The sequence below is a fragment of the Leiobunum rupestre genome, chromosome 6 (genome assembly GCF_980474605.1).
Source record: "Leiobunum rupestre chromosome 6, qqLeiRupe1.1.hap1, whole genome shotgun sequence".
NCBI lineage: Eukaryota > Metazoa > Arthropoda > Arachnida > Opiliones > Sclerosomatidae > Leiobunum > Leiobunum rupestre.
The window spans coordinates 62,811,169-62,832,331 of NC_143389.1; the positions used below are offsets into that span (position 1 = coordinate 62,811,169).

Below are 21,163 nucleotides of genomic sequence, written 5' to 3' on the forward strand. Positions count from 1 at the left end.
ATATTTAATTTTATAACCATGGTGGAAGTTCTATACTAAATTTACAAAATTATTGCACGACGGATACTTCATGAAGTATCCGTCGTGCAATAATTTTGTAAATTTAGTATATAACTCTTAATCTAGTTTTTCTGTGCATCGATAATTTCTTTAAAGCTTTTTAACTAATTTCATTTCCAATTTGAATTTATTATAAGCACCAGTGAAATGTGTACTTTAACTCTGAAAAACTAAGTAAGGTAATAAAAATAATAATAACCTATAGCTAATACCAAATGATCACCTTGGGCCCAAGGCATCTAGCGATTTTAATGCCATTATTTCACGACTTTTAATGACCTCCGTGCCAACAACTCCCTACACTCTTTATTTCCGTTAACCTCAACAAGTTTTTAAGAAAAGGGAAAACCGAAGAACTTGGGACAAAAACCCATTTAATCATTGGGTCAAAATAAACGTACAAGGCGAGGGGCAGGTCACGTCTGAGGTAAGTTCAGAAAAACATAGTTTTTTCTTGAACTAGTTACAGAATAACTAATACTGATAAAAATAAACGGTTTGCGGCGCTTTGAAGTAAAAGGTTGGAAGTAGTTAATGAGTGCATTTCGTAAAGCTAATACTAAAATTTAATTAAATACAAATGAATAAACGTAACTTTCTATTTGTCATAATAATTAAAATACGGCTTGTCAGATAACTATGGTTGAACCTTTGAAAAGTAGAGAAACCAACAGGGTATTTAATGAATCTTTACCAAAGTTGACGTATGAATTGTACTATTAAAAATTAATGTTTTACTGAAACCCCACCGCTTTTTCGTGGTTTAAATCGAAAGATCAGAGATGTCGCTACTGTGAGATATTTGGAATCACTTAAGCGACAAAAGAAAATCCCATTTCCACGAATTACGACAATTGGAGGAGTACGCGCTATCTTTCGGTAGTCACAACAAGGAGTCTCGCGATAGCAGGTAGAAAAATGTCCGTAGGGTAGGAAAGGGGTGGATAAACAAAGAAAGGGCAAAGGGCGAGTCAAACATTACTCTGGGTATAATGGGGGGGCTAAAAAGTGCAGAATTAGAAATATTTGGAAAAACAGGGGATTTTGCTCGTCTCGCTAACGTCATAGGACCCAGTATCATTTAAAAATTTCATATCAGCTATCCATCGATGAAATTCAAGCCTTCGTGTTGTGTAAAACTCGGTGTAAAATGTTATTAAAAAATACGAGTAAATATCTAATTTTTTGTAAATATCTAATTTTTGGTCAATGTCTAATTTTGGGTCAATGTCTAAATTTGTCTATATTTAATAATAAATACATTCAAATATTTCATTAAAATTAAAAATTATCTTAAATAATATTGTTTAACTTTAAATATAATATTTGTTTAAAAAATGGTTGCTCTATCTAAATTCTTTGAATTAAAGCTTTTCGAATTAAATTTACATAACCTGCTCGAAATTTATTCAATTTAAAAACTTGATAAAATTTCATCCAATTCACAGTAGCTGATAAAATTTTACCCAATTTACAGTACCTGATCAATCTACCCAAATTTAGACATTTGATATTAATTATATCAATTTACCTGAATTTAGATATTTATAATAAATTTACCCAATATACCCATTTGAATTTAGATTTTTACCCAAATTTATTCGGCTTTATCGACCAGAATAACCCTTAAGGTAGGGTGGTAAATTCCAAAACATTTGGTCGATTTGTCGTGGAATGACCCCAAATTTAGAAGTTTACCAAAACTTAGATATTTACCCGAATTCAGATATTTCAAATTAAAATATTTACCCAAATTTAAATTATTACCCAAATTAAAATACTTACCTAAATTCAATTTCAATATTTAAATTTAAATATTTACAAAATTTGCATATTAAGCTGAATTAAAATATTTACCAAAATTTAAATATTGACTCAAATTTAAATTATTACCCAAATTAAAATACTTACCTAAATTCAATTTAAATATTTAAATTTAAATATTTACAAAATTTGCATATTAAGCTGAATTAAAATATTTACCAAAATTTCAATATTTACACAAATTTAAGTACTTACCCAAATTATTACCCAAATTTAGATATTTACCCAAATTTAGTCATTTAGCCTATTTAAAAATTACACATTTACTCAAAATCAGATATTTAGCCAAAATTAGATATTTACCCAAAATTAGATATTTACCCAAAATTAGATATTTACCCAAAATTAGATATTTACCCATAATTAGATATTTACCCAAAATTATATATTTACCCAAAATTAGATATTTACCCAAAATTAGATATTTACCCAAAATTAGATATTTACCCAAAATTAGATATTTATCCAAAATTAGATATTTATCCAAAATTAGATATTTACCCAAAATTAGATATTTACCCAAAATTAGATATTTACCAAAAATTAGATATTTACCCAAATTTAACCACCTTTGTTTACTTTTTTTTGAATAATTTCATAAGAGGGGGGGACCCTTAGAATCTTCGATTTTGCCATGTTAATTTACATAGATAAATATATTACTTTAGTTGTCAAAAACGTTTTCGGTTGCCATGGTAAAACTAAAGCCCATCGCATTTTTTTCCATTTGGGGTTTAAGTTACATGAAGGTCTACATAATCCCTGAATTTAAACAAAATCGATGAGTTACCCCTCGGGTAGTCTCCTTGTTAGTTAAACGCATATAAGACATTCATCGCCGCATTTTAAAAAATAAAAGTATTTCACAACAGAATTTGTTTTGGTCCATTCTTAGACCGTGTTTCTTGGTGGTCTAAGGTCCATTTTACTTTCTGAAAGACGGCATCGCAGCGTAGGACACTTTGGGAGGGGGGGGGGGAGCGTTTGACCTTGCATTACCTACCCTCCCCCTCACCCCATACTCCTACGCTGGTGCCTCATGTTCGCAAGCGGGGCTTTAGTCTGTTTATAATCAGCAGCGACCCCTCGCTGCGCGTTGTCGCCGGTCCGATCCTCCGGTAGAAGCTCTATTGTTACTCGCTGACAATCAATGCTTTCAGTTTTAAATTCGCCCGTAAAGTTCAGCCGAAAATATTTACCGGCAACACTGCCAAGAGACGAGTTTCAGCGCCATCTAGTATTTTTTTCTCGAAACACAAAACCTCAGACTTCCCCCTTAATCATAGTAAAATGATTAAATCAGGGTAATCAAGATTAAAAAATCTAATCACGATTTAAACGAGATTTAATCATTCTAATCATGATCTAATCGTTTTAATCAGGATTTAATCATTTAAACGAGATTTAATCATTCTAATCATGATCTAATCTTTTTAATTATATTTAATCATTTTAATCACGATTTAATCAATATAATCGCTCAAATCGAGATTTAATCATTTAAACGAGATTTAATCATTATAATCATGATCTAATCTTTTTAATTAGATTTAATAATTTTAATCACGATTTAATCAATATAATCGGTCGAATCGAGAATTTATCATTAAAATCAAAACTAAAGTACGATTTAATAATACTAATCACGATATAATTTTTTTTAATCAGGATTTAACCATGTTAAACAGATTTAATCAGGATTTAACCATGTTAAACAGATTTAATCAGGATTTAACCATGTTAAACAGATTTAATCATTTTAATCAGGATTTAACCATGTTAAACAGATTTAATCATTTTAATCAGGATTTAACCATGTTAAACAGATTTAATCATTTTAATCAGATTTATTCATTTAATCATGATTAAATCAGATTTAAACATTCTAATCATGATTAAACGTGATTTAATCAACTTAATCGTGATTAAATTGAATTTAATCAAAATAATCACGATTAAATCGGATTTAATCTTTTGAGGGGTGCGTCGTTAATCAAGGAAGTGACCTTCCCCTCGGTACCAGGAGGTGTTCCGAGATTTTCAGCTAATCTCGCTTCGAGGCAAAATTATTAAAAGCAATACTCCAGCCCACTAAAAATGAGAATTTTGGCAAGCCCTTCATGCCTCGCGAGTCAACAGCAGCTCATGCTATTACCGTTAAGTTTTTATGGAAAGGGGAAACTGGATAACCGAAGAATTTATTGTTCGTGTGTAATGATATGGTGCGTATTCTGAATGTTTCCTAGATATTATTATCCCTGTCTTTATAAACGAGTTTTCCACACGTCATGCAACCGATCTCCCACTTCAAATTTATGAAAAGCGCGTCTGTCATTTCACAGGCCATCGATTCAAATAGAAATCGTACCAGTATCTATACTGTCAGAAGTTGATGATGTTTATCAAGATAAGAGTATTCAACTTTGAAAGGCGCCTACCAGATTCAAGTATACTGACTCGAGACGTCATCGGTTGAAAATTTAAAATATGAAAATAAGAGATTGCGAGTAAAAAAGGAACGAAATTTCGCTTGCTTGTGGTTCAAAATGAAAGACATTAAATGAAATATTTCTGACTTATTTTTCATATTTATCTTGATTTTCATTGGCTATCATACTTTTTCCCGCACCCATTTAGTTACGTCTTTGCGTGATAGATTTTTAATTACATTTTAGTTTCACATAAATTTTATTTCGAACCCTAAAATTTGCTTGAGTTCGTCTACAGCAAAACGGCAGAATTTTGACTAATAAGTTCTTTTATATTCGTGAAAGAATAGGTAACTCTCATAAAACAGGTAAACCCAAGCCCGGTTCTAGGGCCTTTGACTTCCCGGGGCACTTGACATGAGCTTTATTAGATCCCTTGACCTAGCTCAAACCTCCTCTAGGGCGGGCCACGTACCTTTTGGCAAGCTTCGAGCCCATAGACTGACGTCTACACAGACTATTGTTTAATCCGCCACCAGACCTTGGCATTAACTTTGTTAAAAACTACTGATATTATACAACATAAATTTCAAGTACATTTATTTTAAATACAAACGCATTTTTAAGCAAATTTTTAGGGTACTGTGTGTCAATTTTACAACCGTAGGATAAGAATAACACTTCGTTATATTTCAACATAAGTCTAGCTTAGCCTAGGTTTAATAAAAAATGTGCGTACATATAACTAAGTTCTATTTTAATCCTACTCTTTTAATCGTATTCTTGTTATTTACGAACCTCCACATTTCAATTAATTTGAAAACAATAAATCAACCCTTTCCTTACCGAGTAAATATTGATATTTCTGCCGAGCCTTTTAATTTCAATTTCAGTTCTAAAATTAGTCATTCGGTTCATCACTAAATAATCATTTAATAATAATAAATTAATAAATTATACGAGTAAGAGAACTAGTTACTTGGCTTAAACATTTAAGGTAATACTTTAATTTTCCGAAAAAAGGTAACTTTTCCTTCTTCGGAATAGGTTAATGAAAGACTAGAAAAAAAGGCCAATGTATTTTTAATTACATCGAAAGCTTTTCCGAGTCCCTCTCTGTGTCCAAGTTTTACAAAAAGAGAAAAATGTTCGTCTATTAACATTTTCTTCGGGTACAAAAGCACGCGATCCCGGAAGATTCTTCTCGAAATTACGAAATTTGGAAATAATTAAGAACCTCGGCGATATATTACGATCCCTTAACACGTGAAGTGGGGTCGACCGCCGCGACTCCGTACCTGTCGACTTAGACCGGAAAAAGGCCAAACGTATCGCGTTCGAGTGCAGAATATATAGAATTGCATTTTCCATTTATCTTAAGCAGTTTTTTTTCTTTCCAAGGTTGATGAAAACAACGCCCCAGCCGCCAACGTCATTAAAACTATAGAAAAGGACAAACGGGGGACCATTTTCTGTTCTTTTACCAAATTGTGCATTGCGGAGTTTTGCGTCGGGGGGGGGGGGGGGGGGGGCATCGATTTGTGAAAGGTGGAGCGGGAGAACGAGGTACTGTTTAACAGCGCCGTCTAGCCTCGGTCCTTGTTAATATTTTGCAAGCATTATATTTTATAAATAATTTCGACGGCAAAAATAAAATTGTTATATTGGACGTTCGTGTTCCGGGATTAATGCTAGGTTCGCGTCATTCCACTTATGACTATTTTTAATTAAAGGGATAAAAATCGTTGGAAAAAAATGACGTCGCTGCAACGTAGATGGCGTGGATAACGCTGGAGTGCCCGAGTCTCGCGGATAAAATTATCTCTGGAACAAAAATCGAACGAGGTTCCGTATCGATCGCTCGGAATTCTATTTTTCTCATGGTCGCGAGATGGCGTTGCTGTAGAAATCTTTCTGTAGTTGTGGTTGTCGATAGACTGCTTTTTTATTAAAATATTTAAAGGAATCATTTGGAAATTGTGCAAACAGTTCTTGGTACAATGCTACAGAAATAATAAAATGAAAAGGTTTCATTTAGGGATTAGCACTCAAATACACTATCCAAGATGGTTTTATTTAAATTTTATCTTAGTTAAAATAATTAAGAATTGGCTAAAACAAATGGATTTAAATACAAATGTTAGATTCAATTATTTAAAATTTCGTTTTGGTTGTTTTCCCCAAGGAGATAAATTTAACAAATTATGTGGTTGCTAATAAATTACAAAATTGCCTTTCTCGTCTATAACCATCTTAAAGGGGAACGGCCAAGCTTTTCCAAATATGGCCTTATTTCCGTATCAAAAGATTAACAAGACGTTCAATATACTAACACGTACCTTTTTTTTTCTTGAAAAAATTGCTTTTGGCCCAAAAGGGTGAAACGAAAAATAACGCCAAGTGTTTGGGTTTGAACTTTCGCAGCCATCTTAGGGGCTGCCGCCAGCGCCCCTAACCCCGTATGAGCGATTTGCGAACTAGCATAACTTTTGAAATCGCGCAATTTAGGCTTAAGTCTCTTATAACTGGAAAGCGCCGCGCGTGGAAATTAAAAAATAAAAACTAAAATCTTTCGCATCTACAGCAGCGCGAGCTTTTTTTAAATCAATTTTAATCGAGCCGGGAGTGTCTCACCTGTTTCTCACCAGGTGTCGCGGCAGACGCGCGCTTTTCGATTTCCAGAAATTTCTTTATTTTATTAAAAATTAACCACTCAATATTTTTTGATACGGTTTTCGCCATAAATTTTAGTTTTTAATGGGCTATAGGGCTATAGGGCTATCTAACTGGTTAAAGCTTGACCGTTTCCCTTTAACATTAACAATTAGTATAAATTCAGTCTAACCAAATTTTATGGCGCATTATTGAAATTTACAAATTTCATTTCGCTTTCAATAAGCCCGTTTGTTCACTTTTTTGTGATTTTCTGAAGTTCGAAATATAGTATTACCATTCGAATAAAAGGGGAAAACGAGTCGAAGGCTCTGTAATGGGTAATGATTACTAATAGCACTTTCGCCTCGCAGCAAGAGGAGCAGGGTTCGATCCCAGCTAGTGGCACTGGGTGAAAAATCCGGAACCACTCCTTCTGCGTAGAGTTTTTAAGTTCTCTCCCCACTGGTTAAAGGGGTTTTCCCCGAGATCTTCGGTTTCCCCTTCCCATAAAAACTTGCTGAGGTTAACGGTTATAGTTAGTGTAGGGAGCTGTTGGCTCGCGTGGCATGAAGGGCTTGCCACCACCCTCCTACGCATTGTAACCCGGCCACCTGTTACTTGATCACGCACAAGCAACATTGCTTATGTGGTCGAAGGTGGTGCCTTGGGTATTAGCTCTATTTAAAAAAAAAATACGAATACAGTCGTATCCCCTCAAACGTTAAATAAAAACGCGAGCTACGGAGAAGCACAGGCGGTTACAAGGGGCAACGAGGTCACTATAGAGTAATATCGGCGTGACGTATGACGACGTCTACCATGTTTTTTCCTTTAGATAGAAAACAAAGCTACAAAGCGATACTACTCTATACTATAATATCTTTAATAAAGCGATTTAGGACCCAATAATTATCGAAAGGGCTTAATTATTAACAATGTTAGCCAAAAAAGTAGATTATCTGACCAACATCGATCTTATCTACCCGCTTCAAGGCCGCACCTTTTTTTGAGTAAATAGCCCAATTCTCATAAGAAAGAGAGAAACCCGCTTGCTTCGCGTAGTTTCGTTAGTCGTTGTTTATTTAGCGTAAATATTGACCAAGTTTATACCCTTCTTCCTAAGATTTCTTCCTTTCTATCCGCCAATCCAAGTCGGCTTTTCTCTCGTTGGTTTTATATTGAATCAATACGGCATTTTCTTCCAGCACACGCGTCGACATTCGCTTTTCGGACATCAATTTTGCTTTCGGCTAAACTGGCCGACCAGCGGGGTTCTTATTAACGGTATCCGTATACTAGCCGCGACTTATAGGTCGGTTTCAGGGTCAAATAAGCGTCTGATTCTGGCCCTACGTAGAGAATTAATGAATACCACGCCTTCCAGAGTTTCCGGGCGTGTTCGATACTTAGGTGAAGAGAAGGATAATGCTGTATTTTTAGGCAAACCCTCTCCTATTTATTGTAATTATCCGCTACGTGAGTCTGTTATTTCCGTTCGTGGCTTCACGCGACAACAATGAAATGGGTTTGGCTCCGTGTAAACACGGCATTTTCTCTTTTTCCTGACGATGGTCGCGAACTTTTCAAATCGGCGTGAAGCAGCGTTCAGACTATGTGAAAATGTTACGTTAGCGTCGGTCGCGTCGGTTCGGTTATGTTGGTCTCGTCGGTTCGTTCATTTTACTGTTCAGAAAGGAACCAACCTTGCACGGAGATGAAAATAAAAGGTGATTGTTCATCCAATCAGAGCTCAGTAATAACGGCGGAAAAATTGAAATAGGCTACAATGGCGACAGATAATAGAAAGGCGCTAATTTTGAATAATAACAATTTACTCGCGGCCTACATGATCAATAGAATTAAAATCCGAAGACATAGGGAAATGAGTGATTTTTACACATAGAGAGAAAGAGGGAGATTTCCACAATCTTATTCCAACGCGAATGGGTGTTAGAGGTCTGTGCTCCTCCTAAGCCGATGTCTTCCCTGATTCCCGCGTTCAAATCTCGAATTGTCTACTATGAACTTTTTGACCTTTAAACCGAGACGCCATCTAGGCAGTCCGCAACGAAATGAAAAAATGTAAACGACACGCGCGAAAACGTTGTAAGAAATCGAAAGAACGGACACGATCGACGCAAACGTAATATTTTCACCTAGTCTGAACGCTGCTTTTAAGGCACGTGTTTTCACCTTTATCTCGGTCGCATTTCCAAAAGCTACGACTTACTTTCTTTTTCCAAATTTCGGATATTAAAAAAAGCTGAGTTCGCTGAAAGGCAGCTGTTTCCCGTACCACGTCGACAGTCAGGATTGACAAGATTTTGACGCGTATGGAAATTAAGTTGCCATTTTACGATACAGGCGTAAAGTGACGTATTTTGGCTGTATTATTTTTGACCTGCCAAAAAATTGTTTTTAGTAGAAACGTTTTTGTTGTATGATTAATACATAATTTAGATTTACGATGCTTTTGGAATTTTACTTTTCAATTTAACATCAAAATAACGAAAATCTTGGGGGTTATCGAAATAATTGTAGAGCCAGGACTTTAGGTTGGGAGAGTGAATCTTGAAATAATAAAGCAAAGGATGTAAACATCCAAAGCGAGACAGACAGACTAAAAAGAAACTTACGGAAATATCAAGTTGATTATTAGAGAATAAAATCTTAAAAGTGTTATATATCCTATTACTGACTATTACGCTATTTTGAGTGAGTCTTATATTATATATGTATCTCAATCAGTACTCTTGATAAAATTTTTACTTTTTTGTGACGTAGTACTATTAACAATAATACTAATTATTATGGTAAGGGTTCATTATAGAACAATTAAAAGAAACAAGAAAAATTGTGTTAACGCGTTTTCGTAATTAAGAATAAAATTGTAGTGGATTTTTTCAAATTTACTCGATTAAATGTTCGTTTAATTTGAAAAATCCGGAAATAATTAACTTACCGACAATTAGGAAATAATGTTGAAAGTAACGAGCGCCAACTGGTAAGGCCATTCGCGCGTTAGAAGTACAATCCTGAATTGATTGCGGAGCTTATTTAATAATGAGAGGAGAGATCAAACGCTTATTTTTTTGTAATTTGTAATTTTCCTTCCGTTCACTTCTTGGTTATCCTATTGGTAATGAGCGGCCCATTTAACATCAAGCTGTCGGCCGTCGGTTTATACTTGCAAAGTAGTTCTGTCCACCGTTGTACCATGCCTCCCGCTCCCTAATGATCGACGCTCATTTCTGCTTTTTCGAGTATCTAAATTTGCGCGTGATGTACCACTAGGCTTAAGATTTTCGGACTTCAAACTTTCGCTAATCGTATTTAACAGCGTATGTTTGAAGTCGTTTCTGTCTCTTCTCTTGCCAAGATCGCGTAACTAGGTTCCCATGCCTAATGGCAATGTTAATTAGGCGGAGAAGAGTTCAAGCACTCGTGTCCTTCCCGACGAGCGTAGAGTTGGATTTATGTTTGTATAATTACAACATATACTCGTCGTTAACAAAAATGTTTTGTACGAAGTATAAGCCTTGGTTTTGCGAAGAACCCCAATTTAGATTGTAATTTTATTATAATAATTAGAAAATGCCAATTAGCTCTCGAGGGGAAATGCGCTTTGACCTCGTTGCTTGTTATTGTACGTAGCGACTCGTTGGACTGTGTCATTAATGGTATTGCTTTAAGATAGGGTCAGCGGACTCATTAACCTCAAGTGCCGGCCTTATCCTCGCATCCCCATTTTGTTGAAAACCTTTTGAAATAATTTTTTTTAATTCCAAATTTAGTTGCATTTTAATAAGCTATATAGCTGCCATAATTGTTTTACACTTACTTTTTTCCCACAAAACGCTAGATGTTAGCGGCTGACATTACATGTTTCCTTTAGTACATTCATTCGCCAATTTTATAATTTCAAAGGCCGTCATTTTAAAGTTTAGAGTCATTATTTTCAAGGTCGAGATTACATTAATTGTTTTAGCTATTTTTATCAATATAATTTAAAGAATTTCGTAAATAAATATTTTGAAGGTCAAAATCTAAATTTTAAAGGTCAAACTCACAATTTACTAAACATCTACCACTTCAACACCCCTGTATAATACCCCAATAAGGAAATGGGATAAATAATACTATTAGAAGGGGTCATACTCCCGGATGTCAAGAGGCAAATTTCTCAAAAGTAGACTTTTACAAATTTGAAGGAGGTTTTCGACTGATTTGTGGACCCAAGTAAATGGAATAGTAGCTTATAGAACCTGCGTTACTGACCCCTGATGCCAACACTAAAAGCTAAGTTTCATGGGGGAAAAACTAAATTTATTGTAGTTTGCAATTTCAAGTATTTTTAAAGGTGAGTGTCAATTGCGGAGCTTCGATCGATTGATTGTCTTACTTAGCTTTATATCACTTAATAATAAGGTTCAGGGGGCGGGTTATTATTGATTTTGCCAAATTCTACCGTAACATTGCGTGAAACGTCAAGATACATTAACGGTGTATTTATTTCATAACGCTATTTTCTGATCAAATAAAGAATTCCAACATAAGAAACTTTTCTCTCTACTCGATGAAAAAACTCCTAAATATTACTGACGGAAATGCCTTGTAAATATTATGCCTCGAGTCCAACTATTTATGATCTTACTGATACCCTATAAATAGCAGCAGAAGTATATGAAATATACATCTAGGCCAAGTAACGACTTACGCAAGGAAGCACATGGGACTGCAGCTTATATACAGGGGGGAAGTCTCAGCCGTGGTCCAGCCTCGGTACTTCTCCTAATACACCAGAGTGCTGCGGGTCGAACACTTCTACAGGCGCTGGTATTACCAAAATAGACCAATGGGATAATTAGAAGAGCATCTTTATCCAAGCGCCCGAAAAAGCATTTGGAAGCTGCGCTTCTAATTATCCCATTGGTCAATTTTTTGACTAGGAAAAGTACCGAGGGTGGACCACGGCCGAGGTTTCCAATTCTCCCATTGGTCTATTTTTGGCTTACCAGCGCCTGTAGAAGTGTTCCACCCGCAGCACTCTGGTGTACTAGGAGAAGTACCGAGGCTGGGCCATGGCTGAGGCTTCCACCCTGTATATAAGCTGCAGTGTTATGTTGGTATACCGACGCTCTGACCCATTTCAAATTCCATCTTGAATTTAAATCTAGACCGTCGTCTCTTGGAATGCGAATCATTATTTAAAAGTATTATTATGATAATTAAATATTGTAAATATGTTTTTCATAAATACATTATATTTCATATATTAATATATAGCGTATTAATTACATTTCATTCACATTATTTTATTGTTTTTTACTATGGTGTAATTTTCCCCATTAATAATATAAAGTGCAGAAATATTTTTTTTTTAAATAGAGTTAATACCCAAGGCACCACATTTCACATTATCGTTTTAGTATTTTCCAAAAGATTATATGTTTGTGAAAGTGGTCATTATTACTACTTTCGATTTTGCCCAATAGATAACGGCGTCAGAGTCTTACCGAAAAATAAATTTGGTAGAGCTAAATGGAAATGGAAGCCATACTATCAGCGGAAACCTGTGAAGCAAAAAGCATTATCAGTATAGGATATATATACTTCTCCCCAAGATATAGATAATATACTTCTGATAGCAGATATTTCTCAGTGTTGCCAAATAATGTATTACATCTTTGGAGAGCTCCGTTATAAACTCATTAGAAATAAAGTTCATAATATTCGATTAAAGTATCCCTCTAAGCCATAATAATGAAATATGTACCTTCGACGCCTTCGTAGGCTCAACGCAGAGTGCATTAAGAGCCGTTTTCTCGACCAACCAAGGATGTGTACACTGCAATACGGCTTAAAATTTACCGCTTGTATTCAGTGTCGTAGTCAGGGGAGCTCAGGAGGCATGTATATACAAATATTTTTCATTTTGTTAACCAAAAGACTCCACTGCGCGTATTACTTGTAAAAAGGGAAAATAACAATGCCCTTATAAATTAGAATTTTATCGGTGTAATAGTTTTTGAAATGGGCTATATGATCTGTTTTACCAAACACTATTATTTTATTCTGAAAAGTAATTTCCAAAATTAAACTTGACCTGCAAAGGTACATGTTTCAAGTTAATAAAATTATCAATATAGCTTAAACCTATTTCGGAAGAGATATACAACAGACTTTTGCTATTAGTAACTTGTTTAAAATTTAGGTCAATCTGCGTGTTTTAATTTAATAATATTATAGACTTACGCAATCAAACTGATTTTGGAATTTAGATCAATATATAATCAAGTATATATATATATATATATATATTTATAGCCAAATGGGCATTTCTACTCTAACTATTGGAATAAATTAATATTTAAGAAATTAAGTTAAAAGCAAGCTTATATATTTTAGGCTTATTACAAAGCCGAAAGCCAGACTGTTGTTGAGATATTCCCTATTTATCCCACCAAGGTTTGCAGAGAAACTTCCTCAATAACACGATTATAAACTAATGTTCTAGTTCGTAGATGTAGCGGAATGTTACGGGCTAGTACAGTTTCGCTACGTGAAACTTTTCTCTTATATCTCCTCCCTAAACGTATACCGTAAACTCAGTCCTAGTAGTAAGTATTCATTACAGTCGTTCCTAATTCTTAGCAACGTAGCTCTTCTAAATTAGACGTCCTTATACGACAATGTCTTACATTATTAGTTGCCCTGACAGTTTTCGTGACCACCTTAAAACCACACCACACCGCCAAAACAGAAACCGCGCTTTTTAAACCTTAAAAGTATGCCATTAAATCACCGGATACATTTTCTATATTGCACCTTTTCTTTAGTTTCATATTCGCGGCCTCTACAAGATTATGTACAGTGTAATAAAAGCCAGAAAGAGAACAACGTAATAACGCATTCGTTTCACGTACGCATTGCTGGACGTAACCAGAAACTGCAGTACTTCGCCTTGTAATGAAAATCTAGAAACTCCTTTGTACGTAAAAGGAGGTATATTCTGACGTGAGTGTATTTCTCGTGGCCTAATCATACCTCGCAATAGGCCTCCTTTCCTCTTGTTCCTTGGCTTTCTTTTGATGTAATCTTTACGTAATAACTCGAGGAGCGTCCGCTTACTGGGAGCGCTGAAGAATTTGCAAAGTGGTTTGGTCGCTCTTTAAAACGCCTAATCTCTATATTTAGCTTCATTATATGAAGGAGCGAGTGAAAAAATTGTTGCGGATAAATTCGCGAGCTGGGTACCAGAGTAAACACTGATAAGGGACGCCCGTAATAACTCAAATTACTTCCCCTCTTCCCAAAACTTTCTTCATAATGCGGCGCTGTGGTATCTTTAAACTAGGCTTTATTTTTCCGCGAGAGGATGCGCTCTCTTAAAAATTTCGCTTTCCATTAAATTTCCGTATACACTCTTCTTTTTTTTCCACAATTTTTTAGTTCGCTTTCCTTCCGCTAGATATAATTGTGGCGCTGCTAGCCTGTTCATTTTCTCACTCCCTTTTTTTCGCTACTCTTTCTTCGCTCGGACTTTTTATTTGATATTTCTTTCTTAAATTATAGGTCTAGCTTGGAATTTTATTATTCCTCTTTTTGAACTTAAAAAAGACATTTCTTCTGTATTAAAACGCCTTTGTACATTATAGTCCGTTTAAAGACTGAAATACTTATTTTCCGGAACTTTATCCGCGTGAAAATAAGGGGTGGGTCCTTGGAACTAGTCGCCTGAGATTTTTCTTCTTGGAAGAATTTGAAGAATTATACTTTTTAACTCAAATTAAAAATAAAATAAACGAGCAGATTTAATGAAATATTTCTAAATCTAACGTTTTTGTTCTTTAATTATATTTGAAGAAAAACCCAGATTGTTAAAATTAAATTAATTTCACTCTGTACGAAATTCGTGGAGAATATTTTGAAATACTTCCGGAGTTTTATATTCCAAAAAAAGAATAGAATTAAACTCGAGGTAAATTAAAAAAAACGGTCAGTATTTCGAATGATTATAAAGAACTGGCTAGTTAAAAGAGTAAAGGATTATTTTGAACTTAATCTAAACTGTGTTTTTCCTTATTTATTTAAATTTATTGTGTTTCAGCGCAGTTGATTAACCATATTAAAACATAGCTTATATCCCTTTTTGTATGAAATTACAAATTCTGTTTTGCAAACAACCACCACTTTTTAGGGTATAATTTCTAGCCATTGCCAAATGTTTTTCGTTAGAAATAATATACCATAGGGAAAATAACAGAAAAATACCACATTTTATAGACAACGTAGCCTAAGATTAATAAAAAGTAACTTCGAAATGAAGTTGTTATCTATTTTCCATGAAACATTTGAAATATTTGTTAAATATAAATAGCGCAAAATCACCTCTTATTTATCAATTTCAAAATATTTGATCTTTATGGTGTATGTGCTATGCTCCTTCATTTTAAAAATAGGTTTTCGATAATGTAATCTCAACTTGATGTTAGGTGAAACCCCTATTATTAGAACTATTTATTTTTTTCATTATTATCATAGTAAAATTAGTCTCAAAAGTAAAAAGTTTCCAATTTCAGAAGATAAAAGTTTCCCCATCTCAAATATAAAAGTTTCCCATCTGAAATATAAAAGTCTCCCATCTCAAAATTAAACAGTTTCCCATCTCCAAAATTAAAAGTTTCCCATCTCAAAACCCAAATTTGTCTCGCACAGCTTGTCTTTCGTTAGAAGCTGTATTATTAAACGTATTCGAGAATGTTGAGTGTATGTCGTTTTATATATTTCGTTGAAACGGAAAAAGGCGTATTTTTTGAAGAGCTACATACCGAATTTTCGCAATCTTTCTTCAATTTCGCTTAATATATATTTTTCGTTTCATAGATGTAGAGTATAGGCTCTGCTATTTCTTATAACCGGTAGCGATATCTTCCGTATAGAGAAGGAGGAGTCTATAAAATGGGATATTTTCAGGTCACGAAATGCGAAGATTTTGGCTTATTTTTTTTAAAGGTCTTTAGGTCGAGGGAAATAGCTCGCGTGGAAAAAGCGAATTAGTCGATCCTCCAACCCCTTATCCCCCACCTTTTTTTTGGCTTCCTTTTATTTTTTTGAATGCACGACGGAAAGTCGATTCTATAGCCCTCTTTTTTAAATCTAATTATAGAATTTTTGCAAAGAGTCCGCGGCTTTCTATCGCTTGAAATCGTAACTTCGAAAGACAAATCGATATAACAGAAACGCTAATAAATATGTAAGTGAAACTGATGTCTACGTGTATTCCTACGAGAAATAACGTCATTAGCTTTATGAAATATGGAGTATCGGCGCGGAAGGCAAAAAATTGATCCATTCATTTCGCATATTGAAAACGCCAAACTGAAATTAGCTTTCGTAAAAAGAACTATTTGCTGCATGCACTTTTGGCTGTGTTTGATATTTTTGTTACTAAAACCTCGTTTTGATTTTCAACGTAGTAATATTACTACTTATAGGATGTTTTATTACGCAACACTAATTTCCATAGAATTTTTTTAGATTAAAAATTTATATTGTTATAATCAACATAATGTAAAAACACGAGAACCACCAATGGTCTAGAGAGTGAGGAGTAAAAACGCGAACAAGTAAAGAGACCAATAAGTAGGGGAGAAAACTAAGCTTTAATGGGGAAAAAAATGCGGTACTTCGGCCGATAGGCCTTCAAGGCGAAAAACTTTAATACGACTAACTGACAATTTGAAAATGTTTAAAAATATTGTAAAGCACGTTTTTATTTTGTGTTTCACGAAGAAACGTTATTATGCATTTTAATTAATTTACCGGAAAACGAAATTATTATATAGTTGATTTCAATTGAAATTCCAATAAATCAAGGCATTTCTTAAGCCTTATGGGTAACTCCTTAAGCTTTGGTAAATTATGAAGTAATAATAGTCATATTAACTACTTTAATATTTATAAAATATTAATTGTGTGTAAGTGAAATAACGTAACCACCTGACACCGTTAAAATTTTTAAACCAATTAAGATAATGATAAGTGTTAATAATTAATTTACTGACATATTTTCTTCTTCGAAATAATGATATTTATCACATCGTAAAATTAAAAAATATCGCAACCAATGGCTCAATAAAAGGCAACATTAGCGCGGAATAAATGTGCAATTCAAAGAAAATATATTTTGCTTAATTAATTATAAGTTTCGGTAGAGATTAAATTTTAATTTAAATAGCCAATCTGGAATCCACTTAAAGTTCTCCGAAATCGAATCAAAATTATTGGTCCTTTCCAGCAGCGGTGAAAAAATGTAATGAAAAAATACTCGGCGAATTGGGGAAGCGTAAAACGCGAGCAACTATATTATTTCATCCGAAAATGGATTTCCGATATCGAGTTACGCGGGACCAAAACCAGTGTCCTCGAACGGGGCGGGATTCATACAGCCACTCGTTTTCCAACCCCCTGGCTATAACACTGTATTTTTCTTCATTATTATTCCTTATACTTATATTATTTTTGTAGCGTACCGAGGGCGGCGTAAGCGGAAAGGATTAAATGAAATCTCATATATATATCTGATATATAGATAGGCTTGTCATTTCCAATTTTCCTTATTACTCTATGAATACATAAAATGTTAATAATTCGTATCGTTGACGTACTTAAGGATCTTTTAAAAAATTTGCCCAAATCGATGTATACGTGGAAAAGTATAACAAAATCGGTGAGGAAAAATTTCAATAATCCGATAATATTGGTTGCTGCTGCCGGGACAGTTTTTCTTTTATCGTCATCCTCTTTTCTCGAAAATATGCGCGCGGAGATAAAAGAAAAGAAATGCCTTGTATATTCGCAAACGATCTATCGATTCTTACGAAAGTAAGGCGATTTTCTTCACGCTTTTCTTTTTTAAATATATTTTTTATATGGGCGACTTAAAAAGAGGACGCATCCAGGCATTTTACCTTCTTATACGCAATGCGCGATGTACGATTTTTCTCGAACGCGAAGCAGCAAGAAATTGGGAAATTCCCATATTCCACGGCGGCTTTTGAAAATGTATTTTGGTTCGCTTCTACGCACGCGGTATTGTTGAATATTTTGGAAAAATAAGAAATAAATCGTTGTCTTCCACTGTGGTGGTTTTAAATTCCTAGTAACGCGATAATGGTAGTGTGTGCGGTGACGAAATATATCACATTTTATTTTTGGTGGGTGGGCTGGATGGTTTCGGTCTATGACGTGCGTAGGATAGCGAAATGGAAATTATTAAAATTTAGCGATGACGTGTGCTCGTACCAATGTTCCGTGAAATCGTTTACCCCTTGTTCAAGTTTCTTATAACCTTTTTAACAATGGCGAAATTGGTTTTATCGATTTGGGTAAGTTACTCTACCTATAAGTACTAAGCACAAGCCAAGTTAGGTAATTACCTACGCACAGTTTGAGTATCTCGTGAAAAATAAATTATTATAAATTATAATAATAGTACTTACAAGTTAGTTTATTGTACAGGAGATACCAAAGTGATACACTTATTTAACCAGAGTCTTTTGCAACAATGAGTAACCGCAATAAAGATAATTACTCTGGCTATCGAAGGCAAGACAGCCCTTGTATATACCAGTTTTTAATTTTATCTAAGTTTATTTTCCATAGAAACATACAGGTCGTACAAATCGTAGTTAAAGTTCACTCTATAGCGTAAAAGGAAAAGCGGGTCAACATATGTCACACGATATGTTTTTCAGTTTATTAATTAGTTTTTGACATTAATATTATATCATTTTTCGTGGCGTAGACCGTAAAATTAATCCAAGCTAATTAGAATCGATTTTTTTCGGCAACTGCGTGCCTTTAATGGTGTTTTTCAAAAGAAGATCCTCAGTACAAGTATAAAACCCCGTTGTAATATTAATCAAGTTTTCAACTTAATTTAATGAATTTTCGTCGTTGTGAGCTCTAGCAACTTTCTAGAAGTCCAAGGTTGTTAGAACAAAAGGAAACCCCATAATTTATTCGACACTTTAAATTTAAAGATATTTAATTAGCTTTCAATTTTTAATTAGTTGGTAGAAAGTAATTTTCGTTTTTCTTCAATTCCATCAAATCGACTCCCAGTACTTTACTAATTCGTGAAAATTCATTTAATCCCTGGACTAACGCGACGCAATAGGCGTTTGCCTCTTCGAAAAGGTTTAATTTTGTGGATGGGAGAGTGTTCGACCTTAGACCAAGAAACACAGGGACGTCGCGGGGTAGATATTTCGCGCCCGAAATTTCGTTGCGGCTGCCTATATCCTATTTATCTCACGCTGTGTCGCTAGTAGCGAAGGTGAGTCAATTTTCATTGGCTATTTGAGTCACGTGCACAGTCCTACAATCTGTCAGCACGTGGCCTGCAACAGCATGACTCCAAAAAAGAAATTTCTGGTATGTTTTTTTAATATTTGTGTCCCTAAAATATTAAAAAAATATAAAATAATTTAAAAATATGTAACTCTTAGCTCATTATTTTTTTTCAAGTTCTTTAAAAAAAGTTATTTTTATCTCTCATGGATGGCGCCTATTGACTATATGTATCCCTACCGCAGCCACAACAAAGCCCCGCCGAAAAATAAAGCGTTGGGTACGCTATGAGCGAGACGTCCCTGTGTTTCTTGGTCTAAGGTTCGACCTACATTTGGAAGGCGCGAAGGGATGATTTCATCCTGAGAAAAATGTCCGGGTCTGAATGACTCTTTGAGAAAAGTGAGCGGATAATTCGATCTGTTTTGACTTCTGTTTTTTTCTCTAACAAAAAGGAAAGGGTTCTCGTACGATGCTCTGTCCAGGAAAAAGAAAATTCGCAGGATCGATTTGATGTTTCCTGGACATGTCCTTTATTTCGTTTTGCCTCTTTCTCTCTCTTTCTCCTGGAGGTATTAAACGCCGTATAGTTTGTCCTCTTTCCATGACGATCGATGATATGGAACCTCTACTTTGGGTGCTCCCCAAAAATGGCCCACGTATCGCCCGGAGGTCTATCATTTCGAGGAGATTAGCAACGTGACTTTATAAAACTATCGTGTTCTCTCGAACTCCATATAAACCAAATTTTATCTATAAATACTTAAACATTTTAAATCAGAATTAATATTATTTAAAATTCACGATTATCTCCAAAAAAATTTGGGATTTCACCTCAACATTCAAAATCATTTTCGCAAAATATCAAAATGTTCAACCTCTCGTATATCTTCTAAATGGTCTATTATTTTTGTTTTTCATTGCAATCCAAGCCATTTGACGGCAAAAATTATAAGCTAATTCTCGGTGCTTAGTTTTCCTCAAATACTCCTTGCTGACGGAATTGGTTAGTTCTTCGTTAGAGGTCGTGGAAAACGTTATTTTTTAAAACTTTTACAGTGACCTGGCCAGCTGGTTTTTTCCCCATTATCATTCAATTTAAATCTCAAATTGTCTCCCCTCGAGGATTTTTTCGTGATCGTCTCCAGGCCAAAATATCGTTTTGTTAATCGCATATTATTTAAAAGCTCAGTTTTATTCGTCACGCTTGGATAAATAGAAGAGGACAATCGACGAAACAAAGAACACGAGTAACGTGGCTCCGGTTTTCGCTCTGGGCCAAAGAGGGGGCTCCGAGAGAAGAAATTGAAATCAATGTGTTTCCTGCCGTCGTTTACGCAACGAAGCGTTACGGGTGCTTTGTTCCTCGACTCCGTGTGGATATACGGAAAGGGCCAAGGGCTCCGGACCCTGCTAAAAATAATCCGCGAACGCGACGAGGAGAAAATATATATATAGAAGGATGATACTAACGTTAGCTATATATAAAGATAGGATGTATGGGCCGTTTAGAAGCATTTGTACTTTGTCGGGAGGTCTTATACGGAGGAACCCTTTATAAATTTGCAAAAAAATTGAGAAGATGGCTTTAGTATGGGGCGCGTAACGGGCCATTCATCTTCCGGCGGCGGAGACCCCATCCAGACGAGATTCATCCGAGGAGCATTTTTATAACAACCATACCAGTCCGCGAGTTCTAGGAACGCGAGCCATCATGGTCGCGTTATATATCCCTCGTTTTTTTGCCGTTCAGTTAACTTTAAGCCGAGTTGACGTAATGAAAGAAACCGTGGAATGGGAAGTCCATACTCTACAACCGAGTCCTTTTTCTTCACGGT

The 21,163-nt window shown here is 35.0% G+C and overlaps 1 protein-coding gene across 1 annotated transcript in view; it reads right to left on the bottom strand.

The window, feature by feature from the left end:
* LOC149942921 (lachesin-like) overlaps nucleotides 1-21,163 on the bottom strand; it is a 167,987-nt gene that overhangs the window by 27,978 nt on the left and 118,846 nt on the right. The window lies entirely within an intron of this gene.